At 41.1% G+C, this 26,571-nt stretch overlaps 1 protein-coding gene across 1 annotated transcript in view; it reads left to right on the top strand.

The window, feature by feature from the left end:
- LIMCH1 (LIM and calponin homology domains 1) overlaps positions 1–26,571 on the top strand; it is a 180,198-nt gene that overhangs the window by 57,372 nt on the left and 96,255 nt on the right. Inside the window, exons 2-3 of the mRNA XM_050895648.1 lie at positions 9,576–9,646; positions 22,831–22,900. The gene's annotated coding sequence lies outside the window, so the exon portion shown is untranslated. The remainder of the gene's footprint in view (positions 1–9,575; positions 9,647–22,830; positions 22,901–26,571) is intronic.

Here is a 26,571-nt window from a genome sequence, read left to right on the forward strand (position 1 = left end):
TAGGTTAGAGCAGTGTAAAGTGGGGTTTACAAATCTAGATACTGCAGTGATCCCATCATCTCCTACAGAGCTGTTGATCTCTTCATTGCTTTGAGGGTGAGACAAGATGTTGGGCTCAACGAGGAGTCTGCTGCCTGTGTTTTGCTCTGCCTCTGCAGCTGTAATTAGTTGACAGAATGTGGTGGGTTGACCCTGGCTGGATGCCAGGTGCCCACCAAAGCTGCTCTATCACTCCCCCTCCTCAGCTGGACAGGGGAGGGAAAATATAACGAAAGGCTCATGGGTCAAGATAAGGACAGGGACATCACTCAGTAATTACTGTCATGGGCAAAACAGACTTGACTTGGAAAAAAAAATTAATTTATTACCAGTCAAATTAGAGTAGAATAATGAGAAATAAAACCAAATCTTAAAAACACCTTCCCCTCATCCCCGCCTTCTTCCTGGGCTCAACTTTACTCCCAATTTTCTCTACCTCCTCCCCCCAAGTGGCACAGGGGGACGGGAATGGGGGCTGCCGTCAGTTCATCCCACGTTGTTTCTGCCGCTCCTTCCTCCTCAGAGGGAGGACTCCTCACACTCTTCCCCTGCTCCAGCGTGGGGTCCCTCCCACAGGAGACAGTCCACCACGAACTTCTCCAACATGAGTCCTTCCCACGGGCTGCAGTTCTTCATGAACTGCTCCCACATAAGTCCCTTGCACGGGGTGCAGTCCTTCAGGAACAGACTGCTCCAGCGTGGGTCCCCGCGGGGTCACAAGTCCTGCCAGCAAACCTGCTCCAGCGTGGGCTCCTCTCTCCACGGGGCCACAGGTCCTGCCAGGAGCCTGCTCCAGCGCGGGCTTCCCACAGGGTCACAGCCTCCTTTGGGCATCCACCTGCTCCGGTGTGGGGTCCTCCACGGGCTGCAGGTGGATATCTGCTCCACCATTAACTTCCATGGGCTGCAGTGGGACAGCCTGCCTCACCATGGTCTTCACCACAGGCTGCAGGGGAATCTCTGCTCGGGTGCCTGCAGCACCTCCTCCTCCTCCTTCTTCACTGACCTTGGTGTCTGCAGAGTTGTTCTTCTCACATATTCTCACTCCTCTCTCCAGCTGCAATTGCTGTTGCACAGGTTTTTTTCCCCTTAAATATGTTATCCCAGAGGCGCTACCACTGTCGCTGATGGGCTCAGCCTTGGCTAGCAGCGAGTCCATCTTGGAGCCAGCTGGCATTGGCTCTCTCAGAGACAGAGGAAGCTTCTAGCAGCTTCTCACAGAAGCCACCCCTGTAGCTCCCCTGCTACTAAAACCTTGCCACGCCAACCCAATACACAGAACTTCAAACACTTCTGATTCAGGACTCTCTAAACTTTCTAAAGCTGGAGGAGAGAAAATAGAGAATTTTATTAGTAGATGCTTCAGTTTCAACATGTAGATGATGCAATGTAGCATATATTTTGGAGGAGCAGTTTTCCAAGACCGTGGGATACTGCAACTAGAAAGAGGAGTTAAAGGATAAAACAATGTCTATTCTGATTCTTTGCTCTTCTAGAGATGGCCAGAAACCTAATTTCCTGTTTTGCTGGATAGTTGCTAGTGTAATCAACCTGAGGCAAAGGAAAAAATGTCTCCTGGCCTTTTACTGAAAAATCTTTGGCTTGGTGATAAAATGTGAGGCTGACATGTGTTGGCCTGACAGCTACTCTGAGTTCAGTAGTCAGAGCTTGAGTTGTCTCCCTCCATCAGCACTGATTCCAGCTTCAAGAAGGATCATGTTAGAAAACCAGTAAGGGCTAAATCAATAGTTACTACTTTTGAGAGTAGTTCCCTGCATACACTTTTTTTTCTGCATGCAACTAAAGAGGGACAATAGAAGGCAGTGCAGGTGCTTGTCTGTCCGTGGCAAGCCCCAGGGAATCACACTAAAGAGGCTGGAAAATTCATAACAACTTTAATCAGCCTTTCATTTTTCAATAAGCAGACTGCTTGTTTAGCCTGGTTGGGTAAGAAAATAAGACCTTGGGAAAAAGTGCTCATGATAGCTAGTAATTATTAGTCATCTGCTTCTCTTCCCTTCAAAGGTGCAGGAACTGCCATTAAGTACTGGTTCACCCTGAACTGGGATAGTAGTAAAAGGGGTAGCCAAACAAGGAGCTTTTTCCAGACGGCGTAGAGGAGTGAGGCCAGGCTCTCCAGACAGCCAGGATGAGATTAAACGAGGGCCTCGGACTGAGGAGGTACATTCTGCACTCTTGTCTGCTGGTGTGTTGTACTTGTTGGCTCCACATTGTACATGCCAATCCTGATCTCTGCTCCTCTGACCGTCTGCATGGGGTCTTGTTTTTACAGAAAAGAGTACAGAGCTAAAGAACATATCATTATGGTAAGACGTAGCTTCCATCAAATACAATTTATTTTCCTGACATAATGCTTCATTCCTCCTTCTCACTAGTCAAGGAGGAGGATGAACACTTGACTGATAAATCTATGGCAGGAGCTAACAACCCCCACCTTCTTTAATTCACATTAAAACTAAAAGAGATGGTGGATCCCACAGTACAGGAAATAAGTTTTTCTCAGAGACCTTATTTTTTATTTTCTTTTTTTTTGTTTTAGCAATAAAAAGAATCCTAAATTGAACCACTGATTAAAACCAGGTATCTTAGGGTGTTCTGTCATGTCTGTCATCTGGTATCTAATTTTGATAATACCACTTGAAGTACAGATAAGAATCTAGTTACCCGTAAAACAAGGATGCAATACCAATTTACTGACTGTCAAATACAAATTTGATGTAACAGATGACCTGCTGCTAGGTGAAGCTTTCAGGGCTTGCACTGCAGCCCAAGAGAAGTCTGACAGAAGTCACTTTTAAGTTCTCTCTTGCTGCTCTTTGCTTTCTTTCTTCACAAAATGTTCAACCTTGAATGAAATGTTTTTCTGCCCCACCCCACCCCAAAGGGAAGGCTGCAACGTTTGGCAATGCACCTGGGAATGTATACAAACAACATTAGGGAGGGGAGATGAAAAAGGGGCTGATTTTACTCTATCATGAAATTTTAACACTCCTTAGCAGCTTGCCAGCCAAGCGGGATTATACTACCAGATGTCCTGGCAGAAATGTGCGCGGCTCTGCAAGATCATAAATCCAAACAACGTATGGCAACCCTGCGTGTATAATACTGCTGTTAGCAATGCAGATTTCAGTGTGGAAAGCTCTGGTGACGGGCAGGATTAGTAAGGACAAAACCTTCCCCGACTTAGCTTTAAAGCCTTAGGTAGGTAATAGCTGCTGATGGCGGTGGTATGTTAATGGGGAAAGGAGGAATATAGTGATGTCTGTGCTTTATTAGCAGCAATAAGCCTCGTTTGCTTGCAGTTGTCTTCTCCCATCACGTCTTGGCCTTTCAGCAGGCAGAATTGTAGTGCAGCTGCTCAGAGGCTGTTCTCTCTGTTCATATATACGAAAACATTGAGGGGGTGTTGTCAAAGACCTGCTAAACTCAAGGCCTGAGTCAACGGAGTAGCGTTGCTCTATAGCAGTTCAGAGTTGGCTCATGGTTTGTCTTGAGTATAAGTGGAGCTGTGTTGTCTTTGTAAATTCTGTTCAATAGGAAGAATGGGGATGGTGGAGGCCTGGAGTGGAAACTTCTGTCCAGTGGTGCATTTGTTTTACAGAAAGAAGAGTATTTCTTTTATCATGTTTCCTAAATGGAGTGCTAACTGGACCTGTTCTTTTAGTCTACACATTAAATATAAATGCATGTGTCCATTCATAGGATCATGTCCTCACTAAACTATGCAAAGGATCAGAAAAAAAAATCAGCTGTTGTGGTTTTTTAGTTGTTGCTCCCTTCATGGAAAAGGCACTGACTAGGATCCTGTAGTGAATAAATCATTCCTTTAGTGAGGACTTAGAATTGGGTCCACCAAAGGGTTTGGGAGTATGTTTGTATCAGTGGGTATGCTTCTCCCATGCTATATGTTGACACCAAACTGTCAGCTAACCCAACTGACAGTGTAGCAGAAGGGGATTTAAAGCAAGTGGAGGAGAATAAGCTGTTCCCTATTTTATTCTATTGTCGCTAGAAAAAAATGGAGTTCCTATGAAGTGTGAAAAAGAGCGAGTCAACTCCCTGGCTCTTTAAAGAATAGTACGAGGGTGAATAGCCAGAGGAAAAGAACAAAGGGGGCTTCAGCACAGCTAGTTAACTTTGCAAATTGCAGTTAAACTTAAGTGACCAGAAAGTGGAAGATCTAAAAATAAATAATGTTAAGCGCTTTCTTTGGAGATTAATCTTGCTACCCAAGTGTGAAATCTCCCCCCTTCCTCCCATGCATTCTTTAAATTTTCAAGTTCCATACCGCAGAATTTCAGGTGGTTCATTGCTGGCCACATCAGTCATTCTGAGCTCATGCTGGTTTTGTCCTTGAGAATAGAAATACACACTAAAGATATTTAAGTTGTTCGCCCTTTTATTGATTTCAATAGTAAATTACCTCAATACTGTAATGCCTTGGAAAGCTTTGTGCAGAGTGCTTGTCAACATTCAGCTTTCCTGGAAGATAGGTATGCCTAGACCAGCATTTGTTGCTCTTGGAAAGCTCCATTCATGCAGTCTTCAAGTTTGTCTGTACTAAATCAACTAGCTTCCTAATATTTGTAATAAAGCTGTTCAGGACTGGTTTATATTGCTATGATTTTAGCAATTTAAATCCCTCTGTTGTATAGTAAGAGAGCGAGTGAGCTCATGCCTAGATGACACATTGTGTCCACTTTTGCAGACAGACCAAAGCATCACGTGAACAATACAGGGCAGAACCAGGAGCCAGTGAAGGGTCTCCAAGTCGCATTGCACTGCCATAGCAATGTGGTACAATTCTGGTCTGCAAATGTAAAGCTGGCTTTAAATTTGTCAGTGTTGTTTTGTTCGGTAATCTCTTGTCTATGCTACATGAAAAAGGAATTTAACTTGCGTATTCATGTTATTAGCTCAAATGATACGTCAGAAATGGGGAAGTAGGAATTCATTACTCTAGAGGCGCCAAATCCTGATGCCCTAAAAACTGTCATGCTTCTTTTGGTGGTTTGTGTTCCCTGCTGCTTATATGATCCAATGCTTTCTATTTACATACCTGTGATTATTACAGTTCAAGCCTTACTTTTACATCTCCCTCAAGTAAAAGCAGTATGTTTTCTAGTTAAGTAGCAGGGTGGGCTTTTTTCAATTAAGTAAAAAATTATAAAAGGGAAAAATAGTGGTTGCACAAAATGGAAATGCAGCGTACCAATGTACAAAGAAGTGAACAGCCTACCAAACTTTGAAAATCTTTCTTTCCTTGCTGCCATGCTTCACAAGCTCTCCAAAATGCCTGACGAGTAGCAAAGAAAGACCTCTACCTGCTGTCTCTATATTTTTGTTCACTGTTTTACATGCTATTTTCGGATGTGCACATAGAAAATGAAGCTAACTATTTTCAAAGTGTTGTCCCTGATGACCTAGTGTTTATTCAACTACTTACATCGCGTTGGCCGAGGTAAATTTCACCTGAGGCCAGCATCTGCTCACTAATTTGTCACCTTTTCTTTTTCACGCCCTTAAGCTGTTTTGACACCAGAGGCTTTGCAAGCTCCATCTCAGGAAGCACCAGCAGCAATATAAAATGCAACGAAAACAATGTGAACTGAAGCTTAGTGAAAATAGAGTTGTGTAATATGGCACTGGTTAGTGGCTGGATGACAGCCATCCTTGATGACATAAATTTAGTGGCATGCGTAACTGCAAAGAACAAAGGAGTTAATCAGCAACAATACTGTATATAAGAAGTGTTACTGTGTGTAAATACATATTAAAGTTCTTGCCATAAGTTTGTGATAGAGAGTCAGTGTGCTGTGGTTTAGTCTCCTAATATTCCTTTTGGAAAAACTTTTATTATTCATTTTAGGTTCATTTTCTGGGTTAAGTGCCAGTGAAACTGAGGAATGTGTCCGGCAGTCAAATAATTGCCCTGGTTGAAGATGCTTGCAGCTTTTTACAGAGAAGAAAATATCATCCAGATGATGAATAAAAACAACTCCTCCTCACATAATGAAGCACAATAATGAATTATATTGTTTCGCTTCTGTTCTCTATTTTTAATTTACAGTATCATATGGAAAGGCAGCTCTTTTCCTCTCAGCTTTATAGAATTTATTAAAGAAGTAGCAGGCATTTTTAGTAACCATTAGCAGGATACAGCTTGTGTTTTGCCTGTAAGGTGCTTTGTTATAACTTTGGTACCTCTGCACTGCAGAGAATTACAGTGTGCTGGCATTGGAGAAGTGAATAGGGAACTCTTCCATGTATCCTGCTTCCTCCTGTACTGCCGAAGTGTGCTGGTCTGTACCAGTGACGTGGGGGCTATGCTAGGTAGCAGATGGAGTTGTGTCTCAAAAGCATGTAAGATGTGATGGTCTAGAGAGGGCCTTGCGAAGAAAGGCCAGGTCCCAATGTTCTCTCGGTTAACATCTTCATTGGTTTTTGGTGTTGCTTTTTATCCTGGACTGAAGGCAGCAGTCCAGGATACAGACTACCTTGCATTTGTCCATGACTCTCTTTGTGCAGGTTCAGTTCTAAACACCAGTTCTCTGTAGTACGAAAGCTGATGGGCTAAAGATCTGTTCCCCCTTCTTCTAGTTTTCTGTACCTGGCTGCAGATGTACAATTTTCTTTTGTCCAGTAAAGCTCAGTAGAAGCACTGTAAATGCTACTCTCTAGTTCTTGTATGTCCGTGTTTTCAGAGTTTCATCCAGCAGTCAAACTGGAGGCTTTTTTCCAGAGATGGAAGAAGATAAGGTAGTAGGAACTGACCAATGCCTAGATTTATAACATTAATATGGTCCTGTGATGCATGCAACGGTTTTGTGATACCATGGCTAATGCACGTGCTTTCCTTTTTACATGGGTTAGGGCAAACTTTAGTATGCACTTAGCTATGCAGGACTCTGTAAATATGAGAGTGCCAATCCTTTTGCCTGAAGTCAGTTTAAATCCTCGCTCCTCCTGCTCACAGTGTGCTGAGCAAAGGTTATCCCAGCAACGTGCACAAGGCTGGCCTGTGGGCCTGCTGTAGTTTTCTTGAGGGTATGGCCCAAAGTGGCCTCTGCAGAGAGGGGGGTGTATGTGTGTATGCATGCACATGTGTATGTGTGTGCATACGCCAAGAAACTGAGCTCTAATTTCCTCTGGAAAAGGTGGACCCAGCTTCTTGCTCTTCTTGGTCCCCTTTTGGGTTTAGCTTTGTCATTTATAATGTCATTTTCATGCTTATTTTTAGTTTTTAGCTTTTCTCTGTTGAACTGGTCTTACATTTTAATTGGCTAAATCAGGAGACTTGTAGCTGATTAATGTTTCCCCTCTGCAGCTGGATCATCTAGAATAGGCATAAACCTTTCCATGCCTCATTTACTTCCAGTTCCTTTTCAAACAGACATGCACTGTTCCTGGACCTTCCTGTCTTTCCTCACCTGCTGTCAGTTTCTGTTGTACCTCTTGCTGGATGAATTGTTGTTTCAGCTGTGCATTTGCATTTCATGATTTTATTCGTGCGGCCAGAAATTATGTATGAAACTTTCCTACATCAGCAGTAATGACAGCGATACTCAGGTGACAGCTTTTGGCAGGTAGATTCTTACCTGAATTGTGTTAACAGTTTCAGTACTGCTCCCTGGTGAATGAGGGTGTTCAACAAACACATGAAAAGGTTGACTTCCATAGGGGGAACATTTGATGTTGAGGAGTGAAATAAGATGACTATCATTTTTTAATTTTTTTTTTTTCTGCATAGATGAAAAAAGCACTACGAGTCAGGCTGTTATGAAATAGCTCTTCCTGTACTCCTTTCTGTACTGTACTTTATGGATGAAATAAAAGTCAGTTTTTATGTGCTCTGTCTATTGTTCATCCCAAATACTAATGGTTTTATTGTCATGATTTCCCTGTGTTGCAGCAGATCAAGATTAGAGATGATTTACTATGATTAGAGATAGTTTAAATGATTAGAGGTCATTTACTACTGGCAAATTGCATCTGTTTTCTTCTGAGGTATGAGGGCAGCACAGTGCCTTGTTCTACTTTGTGCATTTGCATAAAATATGATTGTCGACTGATGTCTTTATGATACAGTTTTCAGAGTATGGGGGGTTAAAGTTTGCACATTGTCATACCAGTTTGCTGGGAGAAGTTCCTTCACATTGGAAAAAACAATATGTTTATAATTAAGTGGGGGATTAGGTTTTAGGCTTTGCATTTGCACTTCAATTCAAAAAAAGTGTTGTTCTCTGTCTAAGACTGTGCGTAGCTATAACCGGCGTTTGTGAAGCTGGTGCATTTGATAATCCCGTGGGAAAGTGCCAAACTTGTCAGCTTTTATAAATTGCTGTCTTTATGACAGGAAACTGGGAGGCGAAGGGTCTTGTATCTGAATGGAACAGCAAGGAGAAAATGGGGACATAAGGACAGATGTGTCCCCAAGTCACTATTCTCTATGGTGGAAGCAACGCCCAGAGCAAGGGTCTTGCTGAAAGATTGGATGCAAGCCATGAGAACTCTATAAGCATCCGGTAAATGTTTTGGCTGGGTGAGGAGAAGACCTCCTGGAGGACAATTAAAAACTAGGCAGGCTTTTTTTGCTTTGTTTTGTTTCTGTTCAGCGCTCTCTAAACATAGCATCTATTTTTATATATTTGCTGGTGGTAATAAAAAGTATTCTTTCCTTTTAACTGAACACATCATCTGTTGAGAATGATTTGAGGATGAATGGCAAGCCATTGTCAACATGACAGTGAGTCATAAATGGGGGTTCAGTCATGCTTGTAGCATCCAGCACCCTCAGGCGAGACTGGGATTCCTAGACGGTTCCTAGATGGTCTGTCCCTAAGCAGCACAGACTGGCTTAAGAGCTCATAATGCAGCATGTACCTCCTGGTCCAAGCATCCCTGACAAGACTGTGAGGAGGTGCCTAAACCTTAGCTTTCACTGAGTTTGTATTCATGCTCATAGTTGACTTCATGATGTGAAATATAACTTAATATGACCAAGAGTATTGTGGCATGTGTCTGAAGGGCTATAACTCATGCCAGCGCTTCCAATTGCCTTTGCTTATTCTATAAAGGTGATAGGTTAAAGGCCAAAAGCTCAAGCCCAGTACAAGACCTTTAACATGGTGCAAAAAAAGCAGTAAAAATACATAGTTTGTCTAAATACAATAGTTTTAAAATTCAAAACGCTATTGAATAAATTTTTAAAAATATTCTGAAGATTACATTGTAGTTTTTGGTTTGTTGTTTTTGTTTTTTACTTCTAGAAAACAGCTCTGTTATAATCTGTAATTGCACTGGCCAGAGCAAATACTTTGTTCTATGCGCTAAATAGCTCGATGAAATGAGAAGGAGGAAGCTGGTTGATGGACACAATTTAGTCCTTTGGCAAGGCCTGTAAAGCTCCGACGTTTCCTATGCAGCAGATACTTTAACTGAATGTTATGAATTGTTCTTGTAAAGCACACCTTCTAATAGATGTCACTCTTTTGTTTCCCTCTACTCTTTTGCAGCAAGTGACAGGCAGAAGTTTTGGTGAGAAAGATTTTCGTTCTGGATTAGAAAACGGCATTCTTCTGTGTGAGTAAGTAACACAGTTTTGAGCCTTGAATACAATCTTGACTAAAGCCGAAATGAACTTTAGCTAGTAAGTCCAATTGTTGGTTTCCTTTTGCGAGTTTTGACATTGTGCACACTGGTATTTCAGTGCAGCATCATTTCAGTGCCAAAGCTATTGTTATGGTGAGGACTGAAATGTGGCTTAAAGAAAACAGGTTTTGCAAAGTGCTTCCCTCACTCCACCCCAGGTCCTTAGTTAAGTTATGTTAAGTAAAAATGATGTTTGCTTTTGGTTTCCTTTTATTTAAAGATGTTAACCACAGATTGGCAAATGGTGTTCCACACCTGCCTGCGGACGTCTCTGCTACAGTGAGGCGTTTTGGACCAACTCCAGGTCCAAACACTATCAAGAGTTAGCCATCTGAATACCATCAATACTCAGCTGCTTTTATAGTTTCTGGAAAGGCATCCTCTAAATTTTACCTAAAGGTGTATTTGAATGATGTGTTTTGTAATTTTTGGACAAGAGATGCAAGTTAGCCTTTGCACATTTCTCTCTGTGGTTTTAATAGCTAGCTTTTAGGCAGAGTCTTCTAAAAGCATGTTGTGGGCTTAGATGCCAAAGCTGGTGACTTTTAAGAGCAATTTGGAAGTGTGCCCTAATGCCCGTAGTTCTCTGAAAATCCCATGCAGGTTGTTAAGAGTTCGGGAGAATCCACTGATCTGAATCACCTGTATGGACCAATTTCTTTCCCTGGGTGTGCAGGGTTGTCACTGAAGTTGGTAAAAGCTGTCTTTGCACACCAGAAGGACAAAGCCTGTGCAGAACTGAATGCATATTGAAATTTATAAATGAGATCTCCTGAGATGTTTAGCTGGACCATTGCAGCTATTGGTTAAGTTTTATACTATGAAAGGACTGGAACTTGGAAACTGTTTTCAGCAGCAGAGTTGAGCTAATATCCTGTAACTCAACTCTAGGTAGCTTACGATAGCTTTGAAACCTACTTGTGTAAATAGTATATCTCAATGGTGTCATTAATCAGACAGCTTGAACTTTAGCTGTTGAAGGGGGGAAAAAAAAAGGAAATGATATGATCTAGTTTGATTGTAGTTGCATGTCTTTGCTGAGGAGTGGCTTTGGGAGGAGGGAAGTAGTTGTTATTGTTGATCAAAAGTTGTGTAACTCGGAAGGAGCATGTAGTTTACCTCTTTGTATTTAAGGGTTGCCTCTTGCACAAGATCTCTCTCCTCTGTGTGTTCAAGGGAAGTGCTGTGTGCTGAATCACTTCACAGTGCTCTTTAAATGTTAAGGTTGAATTGTGTTGCATGAGAAGTAGGGGATGTGTATTTCAAGATTAGATTGTAATCTTATCTGCAAGTAAGCAGAGGTAGTCTGATTTAAATTCTGGAAATCTTTAAGATGGAAAGCTTAACTAACTAATGTTTTGCTAATGAAACGAATAAATATGTATTTCTTAGGAGGCTGTGAGCTCCTGTAATAAGCAGGTCAAGGGACAACACTTGGTTATACTACTAAATTGTTCTGTGATGTTGGGCAAATTGCTTGTCCTCATTTACCACCTGTGGATCAGTGCAAATCAGTCTGAAGACATGTATCTCCTCAACCTCAAATCTGAGAGGCCATGATGTTTGTATTGCATCCCGCTCCTGGCAGCTGTGGTTAGTGGGTAAAACTCTATTAGGCTACAGAGCATTAACCAGAGAGCTACCAATTTGGCCTTCAAGTTTGGCTTTCTGATGATGAACAAATTATGAGGCCAACAATAAGTGTGCTCCTCACTGGTTCCAAGTCCACTGTAAAATAAAGAACTCAACAGAAATTTGAGGTGTAACACTGAGAACTCTTAATGTCTTCAAAAAGTACAGGCTTTGGCAAGTGAAGCACTGATAGTTAATTTTTTTTATCTGTTGCTCAGTGAAGAAGTGCTAGTAAAGCTGCCACAGGCAATATTGTCTTTCTAGACAGGATTTTTCTGGTTTGTCGGAGACCTACCTGGATACCTCATGAACAAAATCTAGTGGTATTCAAGCTTTCTTTTAACCTCCTTCCAATCTGCTGTGCTTTCATCGCAGCTGACCTCAACAAGTAGATGAAAACCTGATCTCAAAGTTTCTGATAAACTTCAGAGGACAAGAAAGAAATTATAGCTGTCTTAGGTTTCTGAAGATGGAAGAATTCATTGCCTTTGGTCTGGTTTATCTGATTTGTTGAAATTTTAGGGGAAAGCTAAACTTGCCTCAGTTTATCTCCACAGGACAGTACTCACTGATAGTGTCGTTAACTGGCAACTCATAGGCAGACACTAGTGTGGGTGATGTCCATGTGAGTGTGTAGTGCTTACTTCCACATGGTTGTTTCAGTGTTTTCCGTGCCTGTTGTATTTTGTGATGAGGACTGAAAGCGAGCTTGGGTTCTGAGGGATCCCAGCAGCTAGAGGACTGGAAACCGATGTCAGGAGTGGTGACACAGCCAGTATGCCTTGAATGTCCCAAACATGTCTCAAGCTACCTTCTGACTTTGCAGGTGTTTTGCAGAAGGGAAGGGGGGTAGCCACCATGCCAGAGTCCATTCCCCAAACAGTCAAGACTAGCCACGTGCAAAATGGCACAGGCGGAATCTTTGTCTATGTCTAGAGCAGGATTCTTGGAGCCTTATGCATAGTAATGCCAGGCCTCCCTCCAGTTGATCCTGATGTCTATGGCCTACACAGCTTGCAAACTCAGGCACACATCACTACACTGGTTATAAACGGTTCATTCACATCTAGCAACTATCCACTGATTTGAATAAATGAAAACTAATACAACTGTGCGAAGCCAAAAGCTTGGACTCTTGGGATGGATGTGTTATGGACCACTAGCCTGACTAGCAGAGCAGCCCTGCACGCGTGTGCTAGCCACAAGCACCCACAAGCATTGTACCTGCCCCTCTGGTAGTGTTTACGCTGTGGCTGGCATCTCGATCTGGCCTCATTACGACACTTCTATAGCTTGACGCACTCAACTCAGGAGCTGAGGAACGTATTTAAACAATGCAGGATGCCGTAAAGTGGCAAGCTGACAGATGAGAGTAACACAAGCCCGCCCTTCTTTCTGGATATTTGAAAGCCCACTTGTGCAGTTTCCCTGACAGAGCCGGCTGTAATTGTTCACCCAGCTGTCCTGAGAAGCCAGTGACTATGACTTCTGTTTGTCTGAAATGAGTTCATGGCTTTTTAGCATAGCTGTCTGACATCAGTGCAGATGGTGATTTCAGCGAGGGACATCATAGCTAGGCGGAGGCAGTTCTTGCTCTGTTCTTGCTTTGTGTATTAAATTCTCATATGCAAAGACCGAGGAGTTTCCTGGCTATGCTTCTGCACGGGTGGGCAAATGTGCCCTCCTGGGGACATAGTGGAAAGCTATATGAGGGAGGAATACAACACCAGTAGCAGAAAATATCACTAGAAATCCCCAATTTCCACTCCAGCATATGTTTGGTTTTGGGTTTTGTGGGTTTTCTGTGTGTGTTTTTGTTGTTGTTGTTGTTACAAAGCTTTAACATTTAGGTTTGACCCAGATACCATAAGAAGCTAGAGGATTAATCAGGAATAAATTAGATCTGGTTGTTGCAATGCTTAGGTGTTCCTATTCTACAGATTCAGGCATCTGAATGAAGGTTGATTGCAAAAGAAAAAGTATATGCTGTCTCTGTCCACCTGCCCCACTGACTTGGGTAGTTCTGTTCCTTTTCTGAAACAGCAGATAAGGAAGGTGAAGTTGCTTTTATTTCTAACCATGCAACAATTGCTATTAATAAGTTTAGAAATTACTACATGAAGACAAAAATGCATACGTCTTCCTGCAACCTTGCCCAGTTGTAACTGCTCTAATATTCCTGTAAGTGTGTTTTTAAAGCGAGCAGTTCCTTTCCGTTCTCCTTGCCACCCACCTCCCCTTGCACAGCTCTGCTACTGCAGGATTCCTTCTTTCACATTGGGCATTCAGCAGTTAGAGGGATCTCTGGGGATGTGAGACTTGGAAAATCCAAGTTATTTACTTGCTTTGATATGACTATCCGAGGGTGATATATATCCAATATATCTGTAAGTATTTCGGACATGCAATTGGGATCATATTTTCTCTCAAACTTTTTCTGGAATCAAGCAGTACTGGGAGTCCAGCCACCCTGAAAGTTTGTATTAGTGGTAATGAGATTCTAATGTCAGGAATAGGACCAAACCGTAAAGAAGAGTAACAACAACTGGGATGTGGATTCTGGGTAAAGGACCTTAAACAACAAACTCAAACCGAATCCAGATTTAGATATCAGCAGAAATGATTTGGCTTTGCAGTGGAGTCAAACGGTGTCATGATTGTGTGTAATACCTTGGGTTCTGTATGTAGAACAGTTGAGCTCTGTGTCTGTTTTATGTATGTAAATCAATTTATAGCAGTAAATGCAGGCATAATAAATCTTTGATTTTTCTCAAGCATGAAAGTTCTAACGAATATTTAACTGCATACCTTGAGAAGTCATGGCATAAACATACAAAAGTGAAAGAGGAATAACTGTATGTGGTTAGATGGATGTCATTTGCATATACAATTCTGGATACCAACTTATGAGCATTTTCCCAAACTCTTCTTTGTTTCTTAGAGACACTTATTTTGTATATTAGCACATGGTGTTATGTAGCTTAGTAAGATGTGCAGAAACTATGCTTATTGTGTGAAACCAGGATTCTTTGTCTCTGTAACTTTTTTGGTATTTTTTGGAAGAGCAGATACGAAGGTATTTTATTGCTTTTAAGTAATCTTGGTAAAATTGGGTATGTACAGTGAATTAAGGAAAAAGCTTTACACTTTTTCTTGTGTAGGACAGTATCTAGGAAAGGCAGTTCCCTTCAGCTGTGCACGTTAGGAATATAATCTCTTAAAAAGTACAAGAAAGTTTTTAGGTTTTAGTTCTAAATAAAAAAAAAAAGTGAGAAGTTAGTCATGCACATGGATTATTTTAATAGTATTCAAAGAAAAAGTGAAGTGTAGCTATAAATCTGAGTGAGCTGAAAGTGACTGTGATCAAGAATTACTTAATGGAATTTATCATTTACTCTGTCATGAGAATAATTTTCTTCTATAATTAAGAAATCTCCTAAGCTTGTGTTCTTCATGTCACTGGTGATGAATGAGCTGCTTTTTCTCAGGGAGCAGAGTTTCTTTGGGCTTGCATCATGGTAGTAGTGCATCTGACCAAGCTTTGGGCTGACATGAATGCTGTTTTCAGCAAGGGCTGGATATGTGCCAGATCAGTGCAAGTTTAATGCCATGGAATAGTAAAACTTTGTCTTCTGAGTCAGTGGTACCGTTAGGTATGGAGAAGAGCCTTCACTGTATATATGGTGTTTCAGTTGTTTGGCTGTTTAAAAATCAGATTCTTCTTGCAAGTTATGTCACTTATGTAAAATTACCATGCCACTTATGGAGACCCAGTAGGGGAAAACAAATACTCAGTCATCTTTGTAGATTGTAGGATTTTGCAGATATGTTATTCTACTTGTCTGTCAGTGGTATAGGCCTGGCATCAGTTCAGCACTTGGCTGTGTAGTGTACAGCGCAGAGACTCTTGTCTTGCCAGATACCTCACTGGAGAAGTTAGTGGATGCCCAGCCCTTACGCTTAATTAGGCTTTTGCTTGAATTTCCTATTCCTGGAAACTAAGAAGGTATTTGAGTTTCATAGGCATACTTGGAGTTTTGAATGTGACCCATGCCTTGAGGTTGGAAGGGATTGGTGTTCTCCTGCGGTTTTCAGGCTTTGCGTTGTAAAGCCAAAACATTATCAGCATCATGGATTTGGCATGTCTCCAGTTTAGAGAGACGGGCCCCAAGGCTCATTAAGCATTGAGATGTAGGTTCGTGTGAGGACATTTGAAACAGTTTTATATGAATTCAGAGTTTTTAATCTTTAAGTTTTATTGCTGTGTTATAATGAAGAGCTATTTATTAGTACGGTTTAGGTGAGGGGTCAAAGGTAACGTAAACCGTAATGCTCAGCTGTGTGCATGAGAAGAGGAGAACAGCCATTGAGGGGCATGCTTGAGTACAGCCAGAATGGCCTGTCTTTGTATTTATGTTTAAAAAAAAAAAAAAAAGCATCTCAGCAGACTAAATACAGAGTTTTTTCAGTGAAGCTTGGTAATTGACAGGGCAAGAGACCATGGAACACTGGCCCATTCAGATGGAGTGTTGCTCAAGTGCAAAGCAGGTAATCCTGTGAGAGGTTTCAGCTTTCCAAGAGTGTATGTTTAAGAAATTATATTGATACATACCTTGGGCAATTATCCATGGCCATTGCTACTCAGTGTAAAACTATGTGTGAATTGTAAATCTATAGGTGCATGGGACGCTCTTCATGTCAGTCATTGTGGTGGTAGGTTCTGTAAAAATAGCTTCACGAGCTATTTATACACAATCTTCCCTGTTGCCTTTCTTGAGCTGTTTTGCAAGGCCTCTATCTTGTTCATATTTTTAGTCTTTGGCAGAGCAAGACCCATGCTATCCTGTGTTTGGCATCCTTGTTTTCTCAATGCTACATATTTGCATAGTTCTTTATTTGCCTTTTACTTATCAGACTGCACTGTGAGCCCTTTATAGGACAAAATCAGTTCTGTCCTGCTTGTTAAAAAAGCACCTTGTTCATCTGATCCTAAATAAATAATGTCAGGGGCATCATTAGCAATCACTCGAGAATGTTTTCCCAAAAATATTTTTGTGATCTCAAGAACATCTCTATATTTTGAAACTTCTTTACTACTTCCTTTGCAACAAAATATTTTGACTTTTCATTGTCTGCTGTTTCAACGTGATTTGTTCATCTTTAAGACTAATAGTGGATTTTTCTCTCCTTTTCAACTATTTGGGGGCATTTTGGAGCTGCCACTAGAGCATGAGTTTAAAATATGTGGATACTGAAGCTGTCTGGGCTAATAATTATCAAGTGCTGAAAGGCTGCTTGTTAGAATGTGAATCTGTAAAGCTTAATTTAAAAAGAGAAATGTCTCTGTGAAGGTTTACTGTGGATAGAATTTCCTGAACTCTCTAATATGAAATGCCCTTTTACTTTAAGATCAGGTCATTAGTCAGCTTTTCTTTTTAGGAATATGATCTGTTATTTGAGCAAAGAACTCTGTTGGATACCTGTCCCTCCAGCCTGGATTGATCTGTGAACACACATCACTTCAACCTTTCTTTTTTTCCTTTTCTGAAGCTTATTCTCTGAAAGTGCTTCTCTTTCACTTCCTCTTAGAAACAAGGTCTTTTTGGAGGCTGGGTTTTGGCAGCCATCCTCTGAATATTTTCTTAACTGACGCTTTCTTGCAAGAATTTCATTTCAAGTTGTCTTGGTGCTTTTCATTAGATCTTTTATCAGCTGTTGCCTGAAACGCCTTCTCTTCCTGGCAGAAGTTTTTCAAATTCTTAACTGGTGATAAACAACCCCAGGAAGGTCTAATAGGTTAGTCACACAGTGGCTAGTACTGATTTCAGCGTGTCTGTCCTGCTGTGGAGATACCTTATCTCCTGGAATGCCAAGCCTTGGGGACAGCACCGAATAGAGCAATTGATTCTTCCCATACCTATCAGAGCTGGCTTTTGTCGGGGGAAGGAAATGACCTAGGTTCTCCCTATAAGAGTGGGGATGGAGCAGCTTTCCACTTCCATCATGCCCTGTCATTTCCATAAGGTAAGACAGCTCTAAGGTTTTAGCTTCTATGCAGTGTCTTACTGTGCTTCATTTAACAGCTAACTACCAAAGAGTCCAAGCCTGCACCTGGCACGGGGAAAAGGGAGGATGGGTGTGCGGATGTTGGACTGAAAGTGGCAGGAGGACTTTGAGAAGTGAAGAACAGAGGATTGTCCTGACTCAGGACAGGTGTGTAAATGCTAAGGGTGGTTGGCAGAAATCCCAGCTGAGAGCCTGCAGGGTCTGGAGAATAGGTCGTGTGTGTGTAGAGACTGAGGTTTTGTGGATGGAGCCTGAAGAGGCTTGGTTTTATCCTGTTTTGGGTTATTGTCTTTTGGGTGCTTGGTGGGATTGTTGGGGGTTTTTGTGTTCATCATATTTTGTCTGAATGCTTTTAAGAACTATTTTATCTGTATTTCTTTTTGTCATGTCTTTGCTTCTTTTACTGTTAAAAAGTTCCTTGAGATTTCACTATCATATCTTCCTTCTGGTCATGTCAGAGAAACACTGGTCATATCAGGTACCAGAAAGCCTCAATAGGAGAAGTATTACAATCTTTATATTTCTGTTCTTTCTTTTTTCTTCCCCATGTCATTAATTTCTTGCATAAGTAGCTGTTAATACTCCAGAATGATTTCTGCGAGAAACAAGTTGGCTGAAAGCTAAAGTTTTAAAAAGTCCTCCCTAAATTTGTTTTGCCAGTCGTCTCCAAAATGTCTGCTGGTCACCAAACCCCAGCTACCAAAAAGGTCAAGTTTGGGGAATGTACATACATTCTTCTTTTGAAAACAGTACAGAAGGACATTGTTTTATGGTTTTTTTCAATCACTATTCCCTCACAGTGTGGTGTCAGACCTTAAATTAGCAGTATCTTACTGGAGGGGAAGGAAAAAGGAGAAAATAATTGAAGATTTAAAGTCATCCTGTTTTGTTATCTCTCAGGACTGCTTAGTTGGACTTGTCCCATTGACATCTGTTTTCTTAGATGCAGGAGTATGAACAATAGTACCAATACCTTAAAAACAAAACAAAAACAAAAAAACCCACAAAAATGCCAAACAAACAAAAAAACCCCAACAAAAGCAACACTTCTATTCCAACTTCGACAGTTCCACTCTCTTACCATTTATACAGTAGCTCACCAACCTTGGTGTAGCAGAATGTGGTACACAGTGATGTAAAGGTTTTGCTTTGTTCTTTAGAAGATGCACATCCGCTTGAGGATTTTCTATGTTTGAAGAACACAGCTGTACAAAAACCTGAACTAAATTTGTGCTTGGGAGAGCCTGGGCTTGCAACTGATGGTAGTTTGGGGCAAGACTGGGGTCTGACATTTACATTAGGAGTGAGCAGTGTGTCTGCCCTCCGTGCCCTCGCAAGGATGAATATACTTGAGCCCTGATGATTTTTACTGCACAAGAAAAAGGACTGCTTCCTTGGAGGAAAGAGTTAGTATCAGGCAGGGTCAGCAGGAGCTGGGAGGTATTCAGAGCAGTGAGTCATCACTCAAAGTCTCAGTAGAAGTCAAGCCCTGTTAGGCTTCAACCCTCTGTCTGAACCTGCCAGTAGGGACCTTAGTGCCTTCCATAGACGGATCAGTATTGCTAAACTGGCCAGACAGATCAGATGTCTGAGGCAGAGGATCTTCATGTGCCATCAACTAGGTGTGTTTTTTGAGCAAGTGCCTTCAAGTGTCTTCCTGCTGCAAGAATGGATGATGGAAGTAACTTGTCCGACATGATCTGGGGATAGGGCCTTAAATGTATGTTGTAGCAAGGCTTACATTGATTGCCTGCCCTCTGTGACTTGGTACAAAGGTGATACGGTTAACTTTTGTAACGGAAGTAAATGTTGTGAAAGTAAAGCGCTGAACAATGTGTGTGTGTTTCAGCTGATGTAGAAGCTGATGCGTTCTACGTTGCTCCCGTAACACTTGTCCTGCCACTGTGTTTTCCATACCTTTCTCAGGGATTGCTGCAATACAAATATATTTTTAAAGATTTAATTTAATGGCCTAGAACGATCCATTCAGCAGGATTTCTGATGCTTAAATTATCAAATTTGTGATTCCAGAAGAATGTGAAGTTGTTTTGTCTTTTTTGGGGGGGAGATGGGGAGTAATGTAATGCCATACAAAATTTTCAGAGATAACTGTGAGGTTGGGCAACAGACGCTGGAATTGTTCCCCTGTCCATAGATGCCTATGGTGCAGGTATCTAGACTGGTGCAGGTATCTAGACTTGCTGTGCAGCAAAGTGCAGAAAAATTGCTGCTTCTGGTTACAGTCATGTTGATGACTGCCTGATGTCTGACTTTTCTGCTGTCTGCAGTGCAGTAGGCAGGACAGTACTCAGCCATGTACTGGTTGCCAATGCTTCTGAATGGCAACCAGTGGGGTTTTTTTTACAAAATCTTTTTTTTGAGTGGCACAGAAAAATAACAACAAATGTTTATTAACAGGTCAACACGCACTATTATGATCAGGTTTAGGGCTGGGAGAGTGACAAAGCCCAGAGCTGCAGCTGTAGTGGGGCTGGAAATGGGGCCAGTGTAGTGGGGCTGGAGGAAGGTTTAGGCTGCAAATGTTTTCTCCTCTGTGAACTTGGTCGCTGGGGTCATGTCTGAGTGTTTTCACCTCAGAATGAGCCAAGGGTTAGGATTAGGGTTAGTGTTAGGATTAGGATTGGGGGAGGGACAAAGGCTAGAGCTGCAGATGCAGTGGGGCTGCCAGAGGAAGGTGTGCGCTGCAAGTTTTCTCCCGTGCAAACTCTTGAACCTGAGACATGGCTGGGGATGGGAGGCCCAGGGCAGCCAAGTCCTTTGGTTGGGTCGGCAGGGCAAGAAAGCGTGGGACTGCAGTTGTATGGGGTTGCCAGGGGAAGGTGTGGATTAGTGTTTTCTCCCCTGCAGACTCTTTCCCCTGGGCCATGGCCAAGGGCCTTGTTCCACGTCCCCGGTGCAAAACGGCTAGGGTTTTTGTTTGCCCTGTATTTCAACAGAAACTTACCGGAGCTGATAAAACTTTACATATCAAGACAGATGCTCTATATGAGTCTAAATCGGCACAGAAAATTTAGTTTGTGTGTATTAACCTATGTACGAAGAGGTGTATTCAGTGGCCTTTTCGAGAAGCAGGGACAGGTAGTAACTGTGTCAGTGAAGGTGACCATTGAGACGCTCTGCATAAACAGTACAGCTTTTCAGCCAGGCTGGTGGCAGAGCAAGCTTAAGCCACTCGATATTTTGGCATCTGGACTGTTGCTCTAGATGAGGCAATAATTCAAAAGCAGCCAGTCTGCTCTGGAAGAAATCTCCCTTTGGCACGTTCTGCAGTGAGCAAGTCCTGGGGGTTTTGGTGCCAGACTGTTTAGAGATGTTTCCAACAGGAGGTGAACATTTTAATAATAGAGACCTTTCTTCCTCAGGCTTTTCCATCTTGCCCCATCCCATTTCCTCCCTCTTCAGACTCCGAACAGGGATCTAAAATGTTGTTTATTCCCTGCTCCTTTCCTTCCTCTCATTTTATCCTTCTTCCATATTTCACAGGGAAGCCTGTACAAGCCATTTTGAAGATTTATTTACAATGGGTTTTGGCATTTGAGGTTTCCATTAAGACCTCGTTATTTCACTTTCTGTTATTGTCTATGGCTTTTGATCTGCACCTGCGATATTGGTTATGGTGCCTGATGTATTCACGTTTGAGTAATAAAGAAAATGGGATGCCTTAGTTAATACATCCTTTTTTTTCCTGAGACAGAATAGGCAGATTGGTGACTGAAATCACAACAGAGCTACAGTATTTGGAAAGAAGTGCTCTGACACACAAAAAAAAAAATCTTAAATTGCCTGTTGCAGTAACTAAATGGAAAATAATAGTTTTATACGGTTGCTGCTGTGCAAGGCTGAAAGATAAGTTTGTTGCCACTCCTGATTATGCTGGTGCTGGAGATGTGGGGACTCCAAGTGTGTAATAACACGAGTACAATTTAGGACAGGTCGGACAGAAGCTTTATTAACTATAATCATAGAGAACATTTAGAATCGCATCTCCCCCTCTGCTCCCCTGTTCTCTCCAAGTGATTGCAGAGACCCAACCTATATACTGTTTCAGGGGAAAAAAGAAAGAGGTGAGGAAAAACAATCATTTCAATGTTAACAAAGCCAGGTATCCACCCCTGGGAGGGGTGGACTCCTTAATGAGCTTCCTAACTGCCACAGTCCTAAGAAGGAATCAAACAGTAAATAACGTGACACTATGGAGAGATGGCTCTTGGTGGAGCCTATAGGAGTGGCACACCCCGTGTTATCTTAGCTGAGAAGTAGGGAGTTGGAAACAATCACAGACTGTTAGCTTTTAGTTGAAAGGAATATTCTTTTAGTTAGGATAAACTTCTTGCCAGACCTCTCAAATATTAAATATTAATAATTTACCACCACAGTAGGCTTCCAGAAGAGTCAGTTATTGAATGGAGCCAGTGTCAGCACAAAGTGAGATTCCTCTCTTCCATAGTGGCTATTCTCATTTTTAGAGAGTTTTAAATTATCATAGACGTCTTTGTTTCTCTTCAAAGACCTTGAATTTGAAGTGAGTGTCTTGACCTGATGATTTTCTTCCCAGTGGATGGGACTGGTTGAATTTTCCTTTGGATAAAAGGCATAAGGGTTTTCTCTTGGGGGAAGGGTGGTAAAGAAACAGTGTTTGTTGCAACAGGATTTTATAATTAAAATTCCCTACTTTTAGCGGCTTGGTCGTTTTTTGGAACATTCTAACAATGTGACATGTCAGCACTTCTCATAGCATGTTCATGGGTGGTGGGGAACTTTGTTTGGGGGGGTTGCTAATCTTTGGACACTGAACAGTGTTCAGCTGTGGTATCACTGGCCTAATGACGTTTTCATGATGAGGTGGGTTTTTTTGGACTCCCTTTTTTTTTGTCTTCTCACGTTTATGTGTTATGGGGAACCTCCGTTCTCCACAACATATGAAAGGATGGCATTTAATTTCAAGTACAGATGCAGAAAAATAGACAGGACACCCATAAAGTGTATGTCCTTCCTCCCTTTCCTGCAGTGCAGAAACTGCCAGACTGTTCTTCCCAAGCTATGGTGATACCTGGATGCCTTCTGGGTTTCTGCTCTCAGGCCCTTCCAGGCATGACCTGCCTCTAGGCAATGGAGGCAGACTGATGTGACAAAATTCACCCAGAGCCTGCGTGATCTTGATGTGATCTAGATCAATTTAGGATATAAAATAAATATTGTTGAGGTACTGTGCTGTGGATATTTTTCCTCCTAGTCTTTCTTCATTTCAGTGGTGCAACTTTGGGTACACACATGCGTTTTCAGGAGAGGAGAAAGGGGAGACTCTTCCAGCCATACTGAAATCCTTATGTGCTGGGGACAAGTGTTTGATAATTTGGATTTTGTGACTTACCACTCATAAATACTCCTTTCTCGTAACAGGTTGCTGAATGCAATAAAGCCGGGATTGGTAAAAAAGATCAATAGACTACCGACCCCCATTGCAGGTTTGGTGAGTATATCAAATGGAGAAAAATCTTTCAGTGCTGCTTTTTGCACCTTGATTTTATGACTGTGTGATTCAGATAGCAATTATTTTTGTAATTTGAACTCTTCTAGCCTACTAAACTCAGACAGTCCCTCTGAAATTTGAACTCTCTGTGTAGTCACCTTAAGACCTTCCAGCCTTTTTTTCGGAAGTGGGCAGTATTCAAGAGGCACAGTATATTTTCAGAGGAAGAATATCTTCTTGGTTATACACCATCTTCCAGTTGTGGTGCTAGCTTTAGAAAGACTGGAATGTATGCGTTAGAAGCAGTCACCACAAAAAGATAGTTTTTTGGAAAGAAAGAAAACTGTACTTGTATATTTTGTCTCATTTTCTCTTTCCCCAAAATACCACAGTCTGCAGATAACATTCATTGGGGCACTATCTAGGGAACTGTTTCATGTTGATTTTAGGGCAGAGTAAAAGTTGGCCATAATCTGTTACAAGCAAGGAAGACCACAGAGGATGTGCTGACAGCCCGTGGGCTCTCAGGAGCGCCGGGTGCTCAGGAGGTCACCTCGAGGGGTGGCACAGTCCTGTGCCTGCTGTTGGGGAAGAAGGTGGGGGTATGAACGGGTGTTGGGTCTAACAGGATCAGCCACATAGAAATATGGCTGTATTGATTTTACATTGAGATGTGGCTGGGAATAAAAGGGCCTCTGAACATGTGGAAGGTGGCCATCCTTGATTTAGACTAATGATATACTTATATATGTGGTTCCTTTCTGTTCTAGCACTACTCCCATTCTAGTTTAGTTGTGCAAGATTCAGAATGTACTACTTGTTTATACCTGAGGAACTATACGTTCCTTTATATAAACTGCATTAAAAAGTTTCAGTGTATTAGAAACCATGTTACATTAATTTTTAAATTGGTTCTATAATGTTATTACATAGCCTTTCAGGCTGGGTCCTTCAACCTGTAGATTGACAGGCATATTTCTGCATGAATACTGCCTAATTTTAGGACTTAATTTGTGATCACCACCACCCTTTCTCTGAAGTTTCCTTGCGTGCCTTTCTTTTGCCTCTAAAACCCATCTAGTTTTATTCCTACACAGTCCTATTTGAAAGGAATATTTGATATAAACAGCTAGCTGCAAAAGATACCAGTAGTGCAGTTTTCTTTTCCTTGGCTCCCTTTCAGGAAAGACTCAATTTTTGTTATGACTGTTTTAAGAGGATGATATTGAATTACATTGGTGTTTTCCTTATTCATATGTAAAATCCCAAAGGTAAGGTGGTTGTAGTAGGAGGAACATAGAAAAAGTCGTTATGTGTGTGTATTTTTCTCATTCCTTGAGATAAATCTCTCTTGCAAGATGTGTATCTTCAAAGTGTTACCAAAAGAGTGATTTTCAGGCTATTAATGATACAGCAGATCTTTTTTGTGTCGGAAAGTGACTTTTTTACCTCTGTACCTGTGTCCTCTACTTACCTTTTAGTAATTACTTTTCTAAATATTTTTCCTAATAAATTATTAGGCAATTAAAAAAGTTCACTGGTGCTTCTGGCTTCTTGAACATTACCAATGGGTGTTTTTATCTGCTGTTCTGTGAATAAATTCCTCCAAACAAAGCAAGCCATCCAAATGTCCCCTTGCTTTCGAAGGTGTCTAGTTCCATACCTGCTGACTTATGTTGCCACTTGTACTTACAGTGGTAAGTGGCTGTTTTAAGGATTGCATGTGAATTTAAATGATCAAGTGTTCTAGTCTGTTACGCGTATTTATGGTGTATTATTTTGAAGTACAGACATCAGGAGTATGTTTGAGCACAGGGTGTATCTTTTTCTTTTCTCTTACTTGTACCATGTCAGTGTGTCTGAAAAAAAATTAAAATATTGACACTATAGTCCAGAAGCAGTTATACCTCCTAGTTAGTTGACCACATATGAGGGACATTCCTTTATTTATTGCCAGCTTTTCTTTATTATCTTAGCTTTGGTTGGCTTGACATAGTATATAGTTACTTCTTTCCAGTTATTTCACCCCAGTGAGTGTGATTTCCTCCAGTACATGTAGAAATACTGTGAAAGCTTCAGTAACTTTTCTGCCTTGTGTAAGATACGTGCTTTTGAACTCCTAGATACTGCTTCTGCCTAAAAAGTGTAACTTAATCATTCTAAGAGAATTAATTAATTGATTTCTTTCCAATAGCTGACAGAATAAGTATTTAGTTCACTAGTAGAGACAATAGGTAGGTTTTCTTTTTTACAGGTGGAGCTAAAACTTATGAGTAATTGTGAAGTACTCAAAGTGCCTTTTGTTTCATCTTTAACCTTCAGAGACACAGTCATATATTAAGTAGCTCTACAAAATGTCTACTTTGAGTCTAATTCTCCAGATGATTATTTTTCTCCTTTGTTACTGAAAGGACAAATGCAGAAGTATGCTTTATTGAAGGAAAGTAACAGTAAACTTGAAGCTTGTATTGGAGACATGCTGAGATGTTCATCTGGGAGTATTATCAGGTGTAAAAATTTTGCCTATACTTCATGTTTGAGTGACTTCTCATAACTGCTGTGAAGTATTATGTATAACTGGTCTAGTGTTGACAGACTGAATTCTTCAAACTTTTCTTGATGTTTAAAGCTAGATGAATCTGCAGTTACTCTAAAATTCTTACCAGTGACTTCCTCGTGGTTTAAGAGGGAATGGCTTATTTGCAGACCTTTTGTATACCAGAACACCAATCATGTAAGCAAAATTTATTGGTTATAGTGTTGTAGTGTTAAAGTAAGGACTCGAGGATCTGCACACCACCGTACTAAGCACCAGGCCATATAAATACACAAAGATGATCTTTGTCTGGTTGCAAGTCTAAGTCAGGATGTGGATTGTATGTAGCATTACATATAGAATTACATATGTTCAGCTTGGCAGGCTTGTTTGTAATTTGCTTTGATCTCCAGAAGTGCCGACTGCTTCTGTTATCACAGCAGAAATGATACATTGCCTTAATGAAATAAAATGTATGACCAATGGTTTGGTATTCAGACTTACAGTGAGTATTAAATTTGATGAAATGCTTTCTCGTTCCTGTTCAGTATTCATTAATCCAGAAAGCTGATGCTCCCACCAAAAAGCAAATTCACAAAACATCCAAAGAACATATTAAACCTAGGTAGGAATAACAGGCTTTGCTGAAAGAGCCATGTTGCCAGAAGTTTTCTCATGTGAGAAATTGATACTGAACATCTTTGTTTTAAGACTGTCAGCTTTCTAGAAGCATCATTTCATGTATTTAATTGTGCAAGGCTGGAAAAGTATTTTGGCTAAGTTATGAATTAAAAGACCATCTGAAGCTGCAGAAGTCTTACAAAGATGGATTATTACAGTACAATGAATATAATTAATGTATAAGTGATTTTTTTACAAAACCAGCAATTTTTTCAGTGAGTTGCTGTTGGTTTCTTTCATTTTGTATGACGTTCATAGTGGGCACAACTAATTTTTAAGGTTTCTACTAATGGCGATTTTGTACAACTATGCCCTATTATATATTTAATTCTATAGAAATAAAAACTTTCCAGTACCATCGTAGCTAAGCTTTGCTCTATAATGCTAACCACTGTATGTTGACTATCTTTGTCCCTTAACAAAATTTCTAGTTTTTGCTTCCTGTCCCTGAATA

This window comes from Gymnogyps californianus, chromosome 4 (assembly GCF_018139145.2).
Source record: "Gymnogyps californianus isolate 813 chromosome 4, ASM1813914v2, whole genome shotgun sequence".
Taxonomy (NCBI): domain Eukaryota; kingdom Metazoa; phylum Chordata; class Aves; order Accipitriformes; family Cathartidae; genus Gymnogyps; species Gymnogyps californianus.